This window comes from Ictidomys tridecemlineatus, chromosome 3 (assembly GCF_052094955.1).
Source record: "Ictidomys tridecemlineatus isolate mIctTri1 chromosome 3, mIctTri1.hap1, whole genome shotgun sequence".
NCBI lineage: Eukaryota > Metazoa > Chordata > Mammalia > Rodentia > Sciuridae > Ictidomys > Ictidomys tridecemlineatus.
Window position 1 is genome coordinate 61,323,769 of NC_135479.1, and position 20,042 is coordinate 61,343,810.

General features: G+C 37.9%; 1 long non-coding RNA gene and 1 pseudogene across 1 annotated transcript in view; one reads left to right on the forward strand and one right to left on the reverse strand.

Annotated features, from left to right (window-relative positions):
• LOC144376191 (uncharacterized) overlaps positions 1–20,042 on the forward strand; it is an 81,661-nt gene that overhangs the window by 18,736 nt on the left and 42,883 nt on the right. The window lies entirely within an intron of this gene.
• Positions 17,576–17,837, reverse strand: LOC101963803 (anaphase-promoting complex subunit 13 pseudogene; annotated as a pseudogene).

The following is a 20,042-nucleotide window of genomic DNA, read 5'->3' on the forward strand; positions in this document are numbered from 1 at the left end:
GGAATTTCTGCTCTTTGAAAAAAAATCTTGTAGTTTCCACCATTAAGTGTAAAGTTTTGTCTTTCTTTTCTTGGGGTAAGTTTCAAGAGTTGAAATAAGGATTCTTTCTTTAGCACTCGATATGAATTGTTTTCTAAACAAGGCATGTTTGCAATAGACATTTTTCCAAATCAGTATATTTGTCTAGTTCTGTTTACCATATGTGGAATCCAGCAGGGTGGCAAGTCATTTTCTGTGTAAGTTGAGACAGTTTGTGCAGCTAGTGTTGTATACTACCAACTCCTAGAAATCAGACCAAGACCAAGTTCTGTCTGCTACTGAGAAGCCATGTAGCCTTGAGTACGGTTTTCCATCTATAAACTTCCCCATTTCTAAAATTAAATTCTGATATTTATTAATTTGATGCAGTGCTGGGGATGAACCCTAGGACCTCACATATGCCAGGCAAGTACACTACACTGAGTTACACCCCAGCCCTTTTCAACATTTTTAATAAAAATTTTCAAACACACATGAAAGTTAAAAAAGATGGTACCCTAAGCATCTACTCATATGTATATCTACAACATAGAGTCAACAGTTAACATTTTGCCATCTGAATATTTATGTGTAAAATCATTTGAAGGTAAATTGTAGACATTGAGACACGTGTTGCTAGAAAACTGACCACAAATCTTCTGAGAATAAATTCTTTCTTCTATAGAAATATAATACCATTGTCACATTTAAGAAATTAATGGTACTCCTTTAATCATGTAATATCATTCTATATTCAGATTTCCACAGTTTTCCTAAAGAACCTGGTGCTGGGGATGGAGCTCAGGGTCTCATATCTGTCAGCATGTTCTCTACTACTGAACTACACCACCATCCCAACAGCTGTCATACCCACCACACACCAGGACTCTTAGTTCAAGTGATGTGTTTTTATATATCTTTAGTCTCTTCTAGTCTAAAATAGTCCCCTCATGTTTTCTTTATTTCTTCCTGTGACATTGTCTGATGAAGACGTTGTCTTATAGAGATTTATCCAGTTATTCCCTTGAAGCTGATCACAAATGTTTTGATATCAGATCTCATTTCTCTTTGCTGTCACAGTGTACAACATCTTGTTCCTGAGTTCTGAGTTGTTAGGGTCAAATGAACGAATGTGTCATTTCCTGTACAAAAAAAAAAAAATATGCTCAGCCTAGAACAGCTCTTACTGCTCACGTGTAAAGGCTGAGAATTCCTAGATTTACTTGTTTCAAGTCAGAAAGGTAATTCCCATTTAAGACTTTCATGTAGCCGAGCCTGTATAAAAAGTACAATTAATAGCATTCTGTTTATTATCTTGCATAGCTTCTAAAGCCTAGTGAGTTTTTATAATAGTTCCAATTTCCATAGATTATAACATAGGGATATGATGCTGACACTTTTAAAACAATTTAAATTTTAATTTATTATATATGACAGTGGAATGCATTACAATTAATATTACACATATAGAGCACAGTTTTTCATATTTCTGGTTGTCTACAAAGTATATTCACACTATTCATATCTTCATATATGTAGTTTGGATAATGATGTCCATCTCATTTCTAACCCCATACCCACTCCCTTCCCTCCCACCCCTCTGCCCTATCTATAGTTCGTCTTTTCCTCCCATGCTCCCCATCCCTATCTAACTATGAATCAGCCTCCTTATATCGGAAAAAACATTCAGTATTTGGTTTTTTGGGATTGGCTAATTTTACTTAGCTTATCTTCTTCAACTCCATCCATTTACCTGCAAATGTCATGACTCTATACTCTTTTATTGCTGAGTAGTGTTCCATTGTGTATATATATATATATATATATATATATATATACACATTTTTTTAATCTATTCATCTACTGAAGGGCATCTAGGTTGACTCCACAATTTAGCAGTTGTGAATTGTGCTGGTATAAACATTGCTATGGCTGGTCCCTGTAGTATGTTTTTAAGTCCTTTGGGTAAAGACCAAAGAGTGGGATAGCTGGGTCAAGGGGGGGGGGGTTCCATTCCAAGTTCTCTAAGGAATCTCCATACTACTTTCCATGTTGGCTGCACCATTTTGCAGTCCCACCAGCAGTGTATGAGTGTGCCTTTTTTCCCACATCCTTGCCAATACTTCTTGTGGCTTGTATTCTTGATAATTGCCATTCTGACTGGAGTGAGGTGAAATCTTCAGAGTATTTTTGATGTGAATTTCTCTAATTGCTATTGATGATGAACATTTTTCCATATATTTGTTGATTGATTGTGTATCCTCTTCTGAAAAGTGTCTGTTCAGATCCTTGGCCTATTTATTGATTGGGTTATTTGTTTTTTTAGTGTTAAGTTTTTTGATTTCTTTATATATCCTGAAGATTAGTGCTCTATCTGATGTGCATGTAATAAAAATTTGCTCCCATTCTTAAGGCTCTGTTTACCTTAGTGATTATTTCTTTTGCTGAGAAGAAGCTTTTCAGTTTGAAACTATCTCATTTGTTGATTCTTGATTTATTTCTTGTACTTTGGGAGTCTTGTTAATGTAGTTCCCACACTCCAATGTGTATGTTTGTTCAGGAACTGACTTCCTTAACTCCTAAAGTGAGAAAAGTAAAATTTAAAGAATAAAAAAATGGGGTGTCAACAAATGAGAAAGCTTCTTCATGATGTTGTGGGTGTAACTCAGTGGTACAGTGCTTGCCTAGCACATGTGAGGCACTGGGTTCAATCCTCAGCACCACAAAGTATTGTGACCAGCTAAAACTTAAACACACACACACACACACACACACACACACACACACACACTTTTTAAAAAAACTTCTTTACAGAAAAAGAAACAAGTTTGTGAATATAGAGCCAACTGGATGGGAGAAAAATTTTGCCACCTGCTCCTCAGATGGAGCATTAATATCCAGGATATACAAAGAACTCAAAAAAGTTAACACCAAAACAACTAAAACAACAACAAAAGCAAGAGGCAAATTATCTAATCAATAAATGAGCAAAAGAAGAAATGCAAAGGTCAACAAATTTATGAAAAAGTATTCAACTTTTCTAGCAATTAGAGTATTGCAAATTAAATCTACACTGAGATACCATCTCACTCCAGTCAAAGTGACAATTCTCAAGAATTAAGTAACAACAAATGTTGGCAAGAATGTGGGAAAAATGGTACACTCACACATTGTTGGTGGGGACTGCATATGAGCACAATCTCTCTGGAAAGCAGTTGGGAAAAAATTGAAAATTGAACCCCCTCATATGACTCAGTTACCCTACTCCTCAGTATATATCCAAAAAAATATTAAAATCAGCATCCTACAGGGAGGCAGCCACATCAATGTTTATAGCAACACAATTCACAATAGCCAAGGTATGGAGCCAACCTAGGTGCCCTTCAACAGATGAATGGATAAAGAAAACATGGCACATATACACAATGGACTTCTATTCAGCCATAAAGAAGAATGACTTTATGGCCTTTGCCAGTTAATTGGTGGAACTGGACACTATCATACCAATGGAAATAAGCCAGTTCCCAAAAGTTAGAGGTAGAATTTTTTTTCTGATATGCAGAAGCTAATCCAAAATAAGGAGGGCAGAGGATAAAAAAAGAATAGAAGAAAGAGCAGTGGAGTAGACAAAGGGGACTGAAGGGGAGGGCTGGGATAGGGAAAGACAGTGCAGTGAATCTGACCTAGCTTTCCTATGTTCATGTGAGATTATACCACAGTGAATCTCATTATCATGCACATGCACAGGACACTAATTTTTTTAAATTAGTAAATAAATAGCAGAAATATCAGTCAAGTAGAAGGAAGGGAACATGGGGAGGGAGGAGGAAAGGAAGTACTGGAGACTGAATTAGAACAAATTATATTCCATTGATTTCATAATTATGCCAATCACATCTCATTTCTAAAATGTAATTTTCTCAATGAATCCTATTGTCATGGATAACATCACTGGAGCTTCAGCCACAGAGGGGAAGCTGGAAGATGCAGGTCCTCTTTCAAATATGTTAGTTCCACAGGAGGCAGCTTACAGTGAGTCTTGCTTCTCTGAAGGTGAAATTTCTTTGAGAAAGCACCATTCTGCAGTTATCAGCAAATCCCTGATGTGAAGTTAATAGAGATTCAGACTCGAGCTCTGGCTGTCAGCCCCACAACTGTGCAGTGGGTGCCACAGTTTCTGCATGCATCTCTTTTCTAAAAAGTGATTTTCTCAACCAGTCATATTGGTGCTTCTGACAGAAAGATCCTTCCCAGCTTCATGGGGTTGGAGTGGTTTCCAGAGCTCTATCCTGGTTCTCTTGGACTAGGGGTGTTGCCAGAGAAGCCTCAGTATTGGAACTCAATGGCCCAGAGGCCTCAGCTCTCCAGTCCTCAGGGGCAAAGCTTCTCACAAGTTCTTTTGTTAGGAAGAAGTTTGACTGGTTTAAGCAATTTGTAACCCCCACCCATGCTTACCACCTCCATCTTTCCTCCAAGGAGACTCTTGGGAGCTGTGTGCAAAAGCTAGATCTGGTGCAACACCATGGTGAGGAGGAGTGGGGTTGGTGGCATTACCATGCTCTTCACAGGTACTTCACCCTCTGCTGTAGCTGGAGCTTCTGGCCTCTGAAGGTGCAGCACTGGTGTAAATAAACTTGGCCTGGATACCACTGAAGCCAAAGCTTTGGAGCCTTGGGACCCAGGGTGATGCCTGCACAGATTGGAGAGGGACTCAAAGGATTCAGATACTAAAATCTTAAAAAGAAGAAAAAGTGTTTTTCCTTGCCCACTTTCCACCAAAACACATATAAAAAAGCATGTCAGAAAACATTTTATTCTCATTAAAATCATATATTTATATTTGGAGGAGTGTTGGGGATTGGACCAGGACTTCATGCTCTGTCACTGAGCTACACTCCCATCCCTGAAACTGCCTTTTAAGTAGACAGTTTTCTGCAAAATCTCATTGCATTACTGCAAATGAAGATCGTTTGTTTGAATTTTCTTTCAAAGAATAGATTATATTAGAAAAAGCCATAGGTTTTTTTCTAATATAACCTATTCAAGAAAGCTGTCCCAATGATATCTTTTTCCCCTATAAAAATATATTTTAAAAAGAAGAATAAAGTACATCACACTACACTAATCCATGCAACAGTCTTTTAGGTGTGACAGTAAGAATTTCTCAAACTCAAAAAGGACACAGAGGGAAAGAACACAGAAATAAGAGTGAATTTTGGATAGGACAGAATTTTGGCTCTAGTGAAGAATCAATTTAATTTTGGGGGGTGGGAGCTATCTGGATTTTGATTTACTTTTTCTAAAGTAAAATTATGTATTCTTAGTTTTCTCAGTATTTCTAGTTGTATTTTTTTAAAAAAGATGCTTTGTAGTGTTGGTGATGGAATGCGAAGCCTTATGCATTCTAACCAAGCACTCTAGCCCAGTGATGGAAAAAAATATCTGCTACAAACATATTTAGCATGGTCTAAGATGTATTCTCTCAGCTAGTTAAATGATTTGAAAAACAAAATCTAATCAATGATCATAATTTATGAATAATCTAGGAATAGTCACTAAGGAAGTCTTATAGATAATATTTCATGAAGGAATCACTAAAAGAGGTATTCAATTATTAAAAATAGTTTCAAAATGTTGTGTTTACAATAATTATAATCTTTGATGCATATTAATTATGCCAAATAATGAGATTCACCATGAGATTTCCATATATGCATATAACATGCTTTGATCACATCCTCCTTCCCAATTATCTTCTGTAACCCCTTCACTATAACCGTGGTCCTCTTCCCCTTCCCTGAAAGTCCACCTACTACTTTCCTGTTGTCTTCCCCCATGTCCAGAGTCCACATGAGAGAACATCAACACTTGTCTTTCTGAGTGTAACTTCCTTTGACATGATGATGTCCAGTTCCATTCACTTTTCCTGCAAATGACCTTTCATCTTCTTTAGGGATGGGGTTGGGAAATAGCTCAGTTGGTAGAGTGCTTGCCTTGCATGCCCAAGGCCCCCAGGTTTGATTCCCAGCACCAAAAAAACAAAACAAACAAGCAAACCATCAAAAAACAACTTACAAAATCCAGCCAGGCATCACCTTGGTTTCAGCTCCAGGTCCCACCTCTGACCCAAGTGTCTTTCCTGACATTTCCTCTATCTGGCCCCTATGAGCTGGACCAGAAGATCTGGCTCCTCCCCTAAGGCTTGGCCACGCCCAAAGCCCCCAGCCATATGTTTTTAGCCCCGCCCCCCGCCATCGGGGCCTCTGTGTTGCTGCAAAAGCAGTTCTTGTTTTGCTGTTGGAGACACCGCCTGGAGAGCTGTGGGTTTCTTCCTTCGACAGCTGAGGGTGAGTTGGGGCTGGGGCCGGGGCTGGTAGGCAGGTGGGTGAATCAGTGCGGCTGGGGGCGGGGGGCTCCAGCCTTACGGAGCGCAGTGAACTGGGCGCGTAGCCCCTCAGCTCGAAGGGTGGTGTCCCACGGGGGAGGCCGTGAGCACCAAGGGAGACTCCAGTCTTGCGCTGCCAGTCAGCTCATGGCTTGCTCCCTCCTTCTTTCTCAACTGGGTTGGAGGGGACCAGGGTCTACCACCAGGCCCCTCTAGGCGCCTTGGGGGAGGCAATTCCTCATTATGGGACCTGTAACAGAGTAGGTCCCAAGCCAGCGTGGGATCCAATCTAATCTCCCATCCTTAATGTGTGCACCTGCTCCTAGGGGATTTGCTATTCCTAGATGTATGAGAGTTGGGTGGTGGGTGTAAGAGAGTGAGGTAATAGTCCAAGTAAAGTTGTTGGTCCAATGAGTATAATTAATGAGTATTAAAGATCAGGTACACAGCCCTTTGGATTATGTATCATCACCCTTTGCTTTAGTAAGAGCTGAATTAATCATTGCTGAAATGAGACTAGTTGATTATTGATAAGTCGATTAGGCGAAGGCAGTAAAATACTGAGGAGTGAGCTAATGAAGATATCAGTAGGTAATCCTATTATTGTAGGGGTAATGAAAGAGGCAAAAAATGTTTATTCATTTTTCTTCTCAAGGGATCTTATGTTCAATCCATTTCAAATCTTTTGGTGAGGGGTTAAACGAGGGGTATGAATGGTTTGAGATTAAATAAGATAAATAGGGTGAAAATTATTGTAATGGTAATAAGTCATGTTGATGTATCCAGTTGGGGCATCTTCTTATGAAGAGATTTAAGCTTCTAATCTTGAACTTAAAAGGTTAATGGTTCATGGAGAATTTATAATATTGATGAAGATTAGTTTTCAATGTTTTTCAGTGGAACTAATTCAAGGACAATTGGCATGAAGCTGTGATTAGACCCACAGATCTCTGAGCCTTGTCTGTACTGTAATCCTGGCCATGTTGATGTTAGGGAAGCTTGGGTAAGTCATCTGGTTTTAATCAGAGGGATGGCACTTCTCAAGAGTGAAGAGCATCTTTTAATGAAATTAACATGCAAACTGATAATTCTATAGGTAGAACTACTGGATTATCAACTTCTCTAAGTTGTAATTCTCCAGGATTTAAGTCAGAGGTGGAACCCAGGTAAGAATCAAAATTTAAGTCTTCGTAATCTATATATTTATAGCCTCGATATCATTGGTGGTCTGTTGTTTTTACTGTTAACGAAGGGTCATTAATTTCAACCATTATTCATAAAATTTGTATCGAGGGAAGCAAAATTAGAATGAGGATAGTAGTAAGTGTAATCGTTCAAATTTTCTCAACTTCTTAAGCACCCAATGGTGCCTGTGTGAGTGAGTTATGTGGTAAGTATAAGTGAGATAATATCAAGAACTAAGGAGCTGATGGAGAATAGGGTTATAAGTATGTGGCTGTGAAAGTGTAATAGTTCTTCTATAATAGATGATATACATCTTGAAATCCTAGTTCAAATCAGCATGCCATGAGGATATAAAGGATTCTGACTTATAAATTAACTTTGAGAAAGCTATGTAAATATTTAGTTACATTTTATAAGGAAAGTTATAAATATTATGGGGCTGGCTTGAAACTAGTCATAGGAGTTTTGATTCTTCCTTTTCTTGAATTATGCTTTCACATAGGTTGGATCTTCAAATGTGTGATAAGGTGGAGGGTTAGTTGTTGTCAGTTCTACAGTTAGGACTTCTCCTTTTGATATGATGCCTCTCACATTATAACAATTATAATTATTACAGCTGTAAGAGAGATAAGTGACCCTATGAAGTATTTCATGTTGTATACATGTGTATACATTATTGTTGTGGTATGGCAGATAATCCTAGGAAAAGTGTTGGGAAGAAAGTTAAATTCACTCCTACAATATAATGGTGAAGTGAATTTTAGCTCATGTAACATCTAGGGTATAACCAGAGAACAGAGGGAATCAGTGAACACATCTTCTCATTATTGCAAACACAGTCCCCATGGGTAGGACATAGTGAAAATGAGCTACTACATAATATGTAGCATGTGATGCAATGTCTAGTGCTGAGTCAGCTAGAACAATTCCTGTGCGGCCTCCTACAGTAAGTAGGCAAACAAAGCCCAGGGCCCTTTAATATTGCCACTGTGTAAAGTTGCAGGTCAGATGAAAACTCTGGTTGGAATAGCTGTCATTATGGTTGCTGACATGAAGTATGCTCAGGTGTCCACACCCATTCCTACAGTAAGTACATGATGTGCTCATATGATGAATCCTAAAAAGCAAATGGGTGTTATAGCTCAAACTATTCCCATATATCCAAAAGAATAGAATCAGAATGTATATTTCTGGATGTCCAAGAAACAGAATAGGTGTTGATAAAGCATAGGTTCCCCCTCCAGCAGGTTAGAAAAATGTTGTATTTAGGTTTGGATCTATGAGGAATATGGTAATTCCTGCTGCAGGAACTGGGAGGGATGGGAGAGTAGCACAGCTGTAATTATTACTGCTCATACAAATAGTGGAGTCTGGAATTGTGATCCGGCAGGGGATTTTATGTTCATAATGGTAGTAATATGATTAATTGTCCCTAGGATGGATGAAACACCTGCCCAGTGGAGTGAGAAATAGTGAGATCTACTGAGGCTCCTGTGTATGCACGGTTCCCAGTTAGTGAGGGATATACTGCTCAATCGGTTCCTGTACCTGCTTCAACTATAGAGGAGGCAAGAAGGAGAAGAAATGATGGAGGTAGGAGTCAGAGGCTTATGTTATTTATTCGAGGAAATGCTGTATCAGGGCTACTATCATAAGGGAACTAGTCAGTTTCAGAACCTACCAATCATAACAGGTATAACCATAAAGAAAATTATTACAAACACATGTTCAGTTACAATTACATTATAAATTTGATTATCCCCTAGCAAGACTTTAGGTTGACCTAGTTCACCTAGACTAAGTGCTGTTCCTCCTATACCAGCTTATGTGTCAAAGAGGAGGTAAAGTGTTCCAATGTAAGGGTTTATGAACATACAGGTAGGAGGTAAAATGGCTGAGCAGGCATTAGCCTGTAAATCTAAAGACAGAGGTTGAGCCCTCTTTTACCAAGTCCTGAGGTGAATTATCATATTGAATTGCAAGTTCAAAGGAGCAGCTTCAACTTGGGGCTTCTCCTGTCTTTTTTTCTAAAGCCAATAATTGAGTTAGGCATTTAGCTGTTAACTAAGTTTTTATGGGTTAAAATCCTATCAGTCTAGTGAAATGAGTTAATTAAGGGCTTAGCTTAATAAAAGTAATTGGTTTGCATTCAGTTGATGTAAGATAAAGTCTTGCAGTCCTTACTGCAGGAACTTACTTATTGCTCTGAATGCTCTTGTTCTAAGTTTAACCTAAATTGCTAGCTTAAGATTGATAATAGGGGTGTAAGTGGGAGGGAGAGAGTAGATAGAATTATAAGGGTTGTTATAAAAGGGGTTGTTTTTGTACTTTCAAATTGTCATTTTATTTTAGTATTATTTAGGATGGAAATAATGTTAGGGATGGTAAGTAGATAAGTCATCTGTAGAAATATAGATTTAGCAGGATTGTTATTGCCCATAGACATGGGCATAATAAAGTTATTTGATACAAGTTCCTTAATAAGTAAAATGGCTAAGCAGGCATTTTAACTCATTTTGGGGTGAACCCAACTAATGGATGGAGGAAGTCCACCTAGGGATATAAGTAAAATAAGAATTATTGAAATTAGTAGAGGAAATTTATTGCATATATTGGAGAATGAGTGGGTGGTTGTTTTTTATTGTAATGGAATAACTTGAATATGTTGATTATAAGCATAATATAAGTAATTATATTATGTAATTAGATTAAACATAGTTTAATGAGTAATAAGTAATTAGATTAAACATAGTTAGTGTGGGATTGAATGTGATGATTGCTATTGTTCAGCCTACGTGAGCGAGTGATGAGTATGCTAGGATTTTTCGTAGTTGCGTCTGGTTAAGTCCTCCTCATCCTCCTAAAATAAGGACAGTATTGCTATTGTTATTACTAAGGAAAAGTTGATTGAGGGAACAATTTGAGAGGGAATTTAAATTGGTGCCATTTTTTGTCATGTTAATGGAATTAATCCTGAATGTAAGTGTGACTCCTTAAGTAACATCTTGGACTCATAGATGGAATAGGGCTAAACTCATTTTTATTGATAGCGCTACAGCAAATAATTAGGGAAGAGATTTTGTTGTTGGAGTTGATTAAAGTTCATTGTCCTTTGTCTATAACATTGGTAATAGCACCTATTATTAAAATTATTGATGCTGTGGCCTAACTTAAGAAATATTTGGATGCAGCTTCTGTTGACCAGGGGTTTGCTTTGTTAATTAAAATAGGAATAATGTCTAGTATGCTTATTTCTAATCCTACTCAGATGTGTAGTCAGAGGGAACTAAATAGTGTAATAGAAGTTCCTGAAAATATGGTGAGATAAATGGTAGCAAGTTAAGGGGTTAATTAGTATGGGAAGGATATAAACTAACATTATAGGGTATGGGCCCGATAGCTTATTTAACTAACTTTACTAGTAGAACATGGTGTATCAGGTAGCATGAAGAATTTTGGATACTTAGGGTTAGGTGCAAATCCTGCGGTTCTAGAAATAAGAGGATTTAAACCTCTGTTATTTCCTCTATCAAAGTAGCTCTCATGTTGTCACATTTCTTTAGGTTTGAGGGGTATATATGCTACAATAATGGGTGGGGAGATGTGTCACATACATAAAGCTAATGTTGGGGTGAGAAGTTTTTTGATAATAAGTGCATGAGTTGGTCGTATCGGAATCTTGGGTATGATGATCGAATTCATAAGAATATCGAAGATTAAGGTCTTTAGGGGAAAACAAAATGTGAAGATTTCAGTGACTGGTGGGTTGAAGAGTGCCCCTATAAAAAGAATTGTGGTTAAACCTTTTATTATAATAATATTGGTGTATTTGGCTACAAAAAAATAGAGCAAAGGGGCCCATGGCATATTCTACATTGAATCCTAATACATGTTCTGATTTTCCTTCTATCAGGTCAAAAAGAGCTTGTTCTGTTTCTGCTAGTGTTGAGATAAGTCATATTATTGCTAAGGGTCATATTAGTAAGTAATGATATTAATAGTTGAGTTGTGATTAGGGTTGATAGAGTAGATGATCCATGTATAAGCAGGATAGATAGTAGAATAATGGCTGGAGTACTTCATAGGAGGTGGTTTGTGTTACAGCTTGTAGTGCTCCGATTAAAGCATATTTGGAATCATCCTGATTATAGGATCACATATCCAGCTAAGCTGGATGTTGCAAGGATAAAGAGTATTCCTATGTTTATATTAGTGAGGGTTGTGGCATGGGTAGGGGATTCATATTGCAAATGCCAGAGTAAGGGCTAGGGAGGGAGCAATAATAAATAAAATGAAGGCAGATGTTAGAGGTTTGAGTGGCTCTCTAATAAGTAACTTTACTGCATCAGCAAACATTTGAAGTAAGCCATAGGGTCCTACAACATTTGGGTCTTTTTGAAGTTGTATATAACCCAGCATTTTTTGTTTTGTTAGAGTGAAGAAAACCATAGCTAATAAGAGTGGGACAATCAGGAGGAGTAAATCTACTAAAAACATACGTGTTAAGAAGAAGAGTTGAACCCCTGGTAATGAAGTTTGATGTCTTTTGCAATTGCCACATTCTGCCGTCTTGACAGATGCTGTTCTAGGGCAGGGTGGGCAATAATTTACTAGAATTAGATTATTTCCTCTATTATCTTAAGGAGTTCGTGTAGAATTGGCCTTATTTCTTTTGTCCTCTCATCCAGGGAGAAATATTTAAAAGATAGAAACCAACATGGATTTCTCTGGTCTGAGCTCAGATCACATAGGACTTTAATTGTTGAACAAAGGAACCATTAATATTGGTTATACCATTTGGACATCCTGATCCAACATCAAGGTAGTAAACCTTAACTGTGGATATGACCTCTTGACTGGGTTTGCACTGTTATGTATCTACAGAAACTTGTTCCATTAATCAAATAGTTTGGGTCAGTTAATGAGTTAAAATTTAGACAGGTTGGGGTCTGGATTATAATCATCCGGAGATTGATTTATATTCCGAATTCACCCCAACCAAATTTTTTAGCCCATAGGCAGGGTTTTAGGCCCTCAAGGAGTTATTGTTGAGAGTGCTTAGGCTATTAAATTCAAGCTCCCTGAGGCCTTCTCCTCTTATTAATTCATTCCCGCCTCTTCTTGGGAAGGTCAGTTTCACTGATTACAAGTAAGAGACAATTAAACCATGTCATACCATTCATACAAGTCCCTATTTAAGGAACAAGTGATTATGCTACCTTTGCAAGGTCAGGATACTTCCACCGTTAAATATATGTTACTGGGCAGGCAGTGCCTCTAACAATGTTCATACTAGAAGTAATGTCTTTGGTGAACAGTCTGTCAGGGTTAGTGTTTGCTGATTTCTTTTACTTTTGTTTCATTCATTCATATATAGAGAGAGTTCTCAATGGACTTTTAGTTTATTTATTTATTTGTGGTGCTGAGAATCGAACCCAGGGCCTCAAACCTGCAAGGAAAGTGCTCTACCACTGAGTCACAACCCCAGCCCTCCTTTTACTTTTTAAAATCTTTTTCTTAAGTGCATGCCAGTATTGGGTTAACAATATTGTCAATAATGGTTGAGTTGTTTGTGTTATATAGTTGTTAATATCAGTGAATTATTTGGTCTGATATAAACTTCCACAGGGAGAAGTTGTTTTTTTTTTAACTTATGTTAACATTATTTCTTCTATGTATAAATAGAACAGTCCAATTTAGGGTTAGGAGTTCATTTCAAGTATTGGAATTATGCTTGAGTTGAATTTGAGTTAAGCTTAAATAAATACTTTTTAATAGATGGCTGCTTTTAGGCTAACTATGGTAGTTTAAAGTTTTACTCCCTAATTAAGGTTATTTCCTTCTTCTTAAGAGCTGTCCCTCCTTAGATCATCAGTTAAATTTACATTGAGATTACTAATTCTCTGGGTAAATTTAAAGTTGAACTAGTATTCTTTTTTTTTAAATTTTTTTAGTTATACATGGACACAATATCTTTATTTTGTTTATTTATTTTTATATGGTACTGAGGATCGAACCCAGGGTCTCTCACATGTGAGGTGAGTGCTCTACCACTGAGCCACAACCCCAGCCCCTGAACTAATATTCTAATCTGGACAGCCAGCCATCACCAGGCTTGGTAGGCTTATCACTTCTACTTATAAGTTGTTTCACTAGTTTGCTACATAGGAGCATTGGCTCTAATTACTTGCTCATAAGTAGCTGGTCTGGTTTCGGGGTCTTGGCTTAAATTGTTTTTGTAAAGTTAGTTCTAGTTAAATGTGAAAGTTTTAGTTTTTGCTTTTTTATATTTTTGTTATACTTTCTTCTTTCCTGCATGGTACTCTCTCTATAGCTCCAATTAACAATTTATATCCCTATACATTTATTAGGTAAATGTTCTATTCTACTGATACATTGTTGTTAAGATTTTAGGCTCAGGAGCTAGCATTAGTTCAAAATGTCCATAGTTAAGTGGAATCTTTTGGGTGTAAGTTGGGTGCTTTAGATTGTTAAGCTACATTTTGGTTATTGGAAACACACTTTCCAGTATGCTTACATTTTTATGACTTATCTCTTCTCGTATTATTAGTGGAATAAAATCAGATATCATGTTATAGTTAATAGTCCTTGAAGAGGGTGACAGCAGTGTTGTTGGTGGTGTCACTGTGTGTGCTTTATTGCCCAGTTCAGCTAAGCTCTCTGTTCTTAGCTTACTACTAAATCCCTCTTGAACTTTGAGGTTTCATAAAAGCTATTGTAAGTATTGTTCTAGAAGATGGAATATGTAGTGCCTAATTTCCACTTTATAGGCTACACCTTGACCTAACATTTTTATGTAACATTCTTGTGCTCACTATGAGGCCTTGTTAGGTTTTGCTGGAGAAGGTGGCACATAGGGTGATATTGCGGAAGGAGGTAAGGTATATCAGGGTATCGAACTAGGACAGGCTCCTCTTGAAGGATATAAAGCACCGCCAAGTCCTTTGAGTTTTAAGCTGTTGCTGGTAGTACCCTGGTGAATAATCTCGTTTGTTGATTACTTATGTTTAGGGTTAAGCATAGTGGGACATCGAATCCCAGTTTGGGCCTTAGGTATTGAGAATTCGTATGTTTTAAGACTATTTTTGTATACTATTTTTATTACCACTAGGGCTTTCTACAGCTTAGTAAAGGATCAATCTTTTTTAGTTGTTTTCTTAATCATGCTTTATGCCATATTATATTTACTAGGGTAATCTTATGACTGTTGTGGCTGTCACGAAATTTACCCACCCTCTTATAGTATAGCTGAGTCAAACATTTGTTTACATGCTTAATTTTAATTACTGCTGTGTCCTGTGGGGTGTAGTTGAGTAAGGCTTTATGAGCTATATTATTTAGTGAAGCTGATGCCTGCATCTTTTGATATTTTGATATAGAGGAATTCTCACTGGGGTGAGGACACTTGCATGTGAAAGTTTACCACAAGCCAATAAAAAGGCTAGGACCAAACCTCTGTGTTTATGGAGTGTGTGTGTGTACACACACACACACACACACACACACACACACACACACATCTAAGCATTTTCAGTGCTTTGCCTTATTTAAGCTATATTAACAGATCATGGGCTTGTTCGGTCATTTCTTATATAGGGTGTGTTAAATTGTTATGTAACTATCATAGTATTAACCAATATAATGTAGTAGGGTTTTGGTTTTAGTTAAATTGTTGTTTATAGTTTGTTAATGGGAAATTGGTATTGGGATGGGAGTGGTTTAAAGTTGGTTATGTGGACATACTGAGATAAAAGTTAATAATGTTTAGGCCATGTAAGAACTGTGTAATTTAGGGTTAAGGTAAAGGTGGGTTGGATTTTAATTTATGTAAGAGTTGATGTGATGCTGGGAACTCTTGTCAATTTGTGTATTGAAAGATATTTTGTCCATCTAGCATGAATATATTAACACCTTATAGTTAATATGCTAGATGGAAATATTGACTTAGAAGTGCAGCTACAATTCAACTGACTGTGTTGGGGCCTCTGACTGCCAGTGGGGAGTGAAAGCATACCCCCCAAATAAAACCACTGAAGTCATGACAGTGCAGTTATATTGGGTCATGGGCTCAAATGGCATTAATCCATTGTGATGTCTTATTTAAGGGGAATGAGTAGGTGAGTTTACAAGTTATGGCCCTGAGGTAGAGCCAGATGCCAGATACAGTTCCATGTTACCTACCCCCAAGTTTTATGGAATCAGAGCAAGAAGAGAGATGTGAATTGGGCAGCCTGATGATTTCATGGAGGATGGTAGATTAAGAGACCATCTTTGGAAGGGGATAGTCATTAGGACAAGGAAGGTTGATGACAGAATGGGGCATATATTACTAGTGAATTTAATGTGTCTTGCAGTACTAGAATTGCTGTTGGGTGGGTATATTCATGTTCTTGAAAGGTTGGTCATTTGGGAGCTTAGATGTTATGTTTTATGTAATATATGAGTATTGTTTGTACTTGCTTACACGCATGGGTTAGGGAATAATGTAGACTAAACATACAATGTACTGTGTACTGTTGAGGATTATTTATGGGTTGTACATTATTAATGAAATCGAGCATTAATGCACAGTATATATAGGAGTTATTAGATTTATAGCTGAGTGGAGAGTAGTCCCATAGGAATCAAATTTGGAGGATGTGGTCAAGTATTAATGCAAGAGGTAGTTTAAATTAGTAACAACAGCTTTGGGAGTTGAAGGTGGAATTTGTAATTTCTTCCCTGAATATTTCTCTAAGATTTAAGGCTTCATAAACCAGACCAAAGTAACATTTATACTATTAGGACTTTTCGTTTAAGGAATTTGTTTTTTATTAAACTGATGGTTGGGGAAATAAGTAGAATAAGAGTGAAATAGAAGACAGATGCTAGTTGACCCAGAATGATAAATGGATGTTCTGCTGGTTAGCCTCCAGTTCAAGTCAGAGTAAAGAGGTTGGCAACTAGGACTCAGAAGAAACATTGGTTTAAGGGTCGGAATATTATGCTTTGTTGTTTAGATACACGGAGGACGAGAAATAGTATGAATATTAGGAGAGAGAATACTAGTGCCAGGACTCTGCCTGGTTTATTAGAATAGATACGAGGATAGCGTTTCCAAATAGGAAACATCACTGTGGCTCAATGTGGGGAGGAACATTTAGGGGATTAGCGGGGGTATAATTGTCAGGGTCTCCTAGGAGGTCTAGGGAGAACACGACTAGGACTGTGAAGACTAATCCTAGAGTGAGTAGGCCTGGGGCATCTGTAATTGTGTGATATGGGTGGAAGGGACTTTATCACTTTATCAGAGTCAGAGATGAGTCCAGATGGGTTGCTGGATCCTGCTTCAAGGAGAAAGAGTGAGTGGATTCTTGCTAGAACTTCGATAAGAAATGGTGGAACAAAGTGGAATGTAAGAATCGTGTAGAGTGGCTTTGTCAACTGAGAATCCCCCTCAGATTCACTTGACTAAGCTGGTTCCAATATAGGGGATAGCAGATGGGAGGTTTGTAGTGACAGTGGCACCTCAGAAAGGTGTTTGTCCGTAGTGTAAAATGTAGCCATGAACACTGCAGCTGTGACTGCAAACAGGAGAGGGACTCCAGTAGTCCATGTTTCAGAGTAAGCGTATGATCCGTAGTAAAGGCCTTGGCCTGCAGGGAGGAATAAGCAAATGAAGAATGTGCCATTTGCATGTATGTATTGAATTAGCCTCTTCAGGTATGAGTTGCAGAGGAGAGAGCTGTTATTGTGTCAGATGTAGAGTGTATGGCTAGAAAATGTCCAGTGAGAATTTGGATAATAAGGAAGAGCCTTGAAGGGAGCCAAAATTTCATCATGCTGAGATGTTGGATGGTGTTGGGACATTGATGAATGAGTGGTTAACAGTTTTAGTTAAGGTATGGGTTTTGCGGATATTATTTTTTTTCAACATTTTATATCTCTATATTTTTGAAAATCCACCCATGAGAAAGGAGCCAAGAATCAGTTTCCAACGGGGGGCAGGTTCTCATGAAGGTACTTCAAGGCCAAGTCTGTCCACTTCATTTCTTGTTCTTTTGCCGATTCTGTGGTGCCACCATTGTCTTGTTCAGGTTCAGGAAGTTCATTCAGTGGTATTGCAACATCCTCATGGGGCAGCTTGTCTTCTCGCCAAGCATTGTCAATCAAAAATCCAAGATCCTTCCATCTCTCTGAACCTCACTGTCCATTTTCCCATAGCTTTGATTTTGTCAGATCGTAGGCAGGCCGCCACAGCACCCACTACTTCCAGAGCAGATATTCATTTTCACTTGAATTACAATGATGGTTTTTCATATTATTGGTCATGGTTAAATTCCATGTCAAAATAATGACACATGTTACATATTTATTAAGTATACTATTTGTTTTAGGATTGTTATCACTAATAAAGTAATAATCCTTTGGTTTTTGATGCCTTTTTATTGACAGACTACTTCAGTTCCATATGTCAGTCATTGCAACTCAGTGAGGTGAGGGTTTATTCAATGCACTTTATATATATATTAGTTTAGGAGAATACAATACCTTTATTTATTTTTTATATGGTGCAGAGTATCGAAAAACTGCCTCATGTCTACTAGGTGAGCCCTCTACCACTGAGCCACAGCCACAAATCTTCAACACATTTTTTAAAATTAATTAATTTATTTATTTTTAGTTTCTTTATTTTAATGTGGTGCTGAGTATTGAACCCAGGGCCTCGGACATGCTAAGCAAGTGCTCTACCGCTAACCCACAACCCCAGCCCCTTCAATGCACTTTTGATGAGCCTCTGTCAAGTGCTAGGTGCTGTTCTAGGCACTGGGTATAAGGCAGAAAATAGTCGAAATTCTGCTGCCTGGAGTTTAGATTCTGATGGGGGAGCTGTATACCAGGTTTCTCTTCCCATTTTCTGGAAGGTAAAGACTTCAACCTAGGGATATGCCATAGGCCTGGTGGATTGTAACTGTGAAAGGCAAGCCGAAGCCTTCACCCACCTCTACCAATCATCTGCAGATAGAAGAGTATTACACAGTAGGAAAATGATATAATTCTGTGCCAGTCTTGTTCATCTCCAGTATGAATCATCACTCAAGGTCAACAATTTTTTAAAAAGGTAATTTTAAAATTATTTTCCTGTGATGCTGAGGATCTAACCTAGAGCCTCATATTTGCTTAGCAAGCATTCTACCACTGAGTTACACACCTGGGCTTTCAGATGGTTGGTGTTGAAATGACTGCTAGTCTGTCCACAGCAGGTGATCTCTTGCAATGTGATTTAATTTAGGAAACTTAGCAGACTGTCAAAGCTTCTTCAGAGAGTTGTGTAATTTGTACTTTAAAAGATGCAAAGATTCTCTGGAAAGGATGGTTTTCACACATGCTATAAATAATTATTATACATTCTAGAGTAGATTTAGGATAAACATAAAAGGAACTGTAGCTTGTGGGGGGAAAGTGGGAATGTTTTATTCTCCACTTCACACTAAAACCTGTGCTGATGAGTCTCTTACCAGCCTCTACTGTCATGTTTTTCAGGATATCCTTTAAAACTCACTTTTCTTGAGCACAACTGGAATTTTCAATAGGAAAAAGGAGAATTAACACTAGAAACAGAATTATTTTATGTGAGTAATTTGTGCAATGAGTAGTCACAGGGAATGACTGTATTGATAGTTATTTCCAAATGGATGCCTCACCCCCACACTGTGCCATTTTGAAAATGGTCTTACATTAGGATTTTTTAAAGTACTGCCCCAACCCAGAGTGATACATACTCTACTAATTAGCAACTCCCCCAACCCTTACATTAGAATTTGATTATAGTCTTAAAGTTGAAGACTGGAACTTAAGGGACCATAGTTGAGATGATATAGGGCATTTGAGCCATTGAGCTGAGGAAACACTTCAGGAAATATCCCAAAGAAGGGAATACACAGGGCCAAGAGAACTGTCTTGAGTAGGGTGGGGGCTGTCCTGTGAACAAGGAATCTGATGTTTCCTATAAATTTTCAAAGGATAAGAAGCAATGTGTGCATGCTTAGGATAGGTGTGCAGAGAGAGGAGTTTCAGCATGTCCTAAGGAAGAATTTGAAATGATGAGCCCTTGGTGTGGGCTTCAGACTGTTCAAGCACCTGGTGTAGTGGTTCTTTGGCAAGAATCCTGCAGATAGGCTACTAACAGAAGATTAAGGAAAGATGGGCTGAATGATTTCTATGATATTTTCATATCTCTAAAATATTTTCATTCTGTTCCAAGTACTCTTGAGAACTCTGTTGTACTATTAGGAGCTTATTTGAAGGTGAGAGGGTACAGAAAGATGGCTGCCCCATAACTATTACTGTATTTAATAGATATCCAAGGTGTTGGAAGTGGATTTGCATATGCATGTGTCCAATGTCCATGTGTTAAATGCTTGGCAGAAATTTTACAGTAACCCTGTGGGAC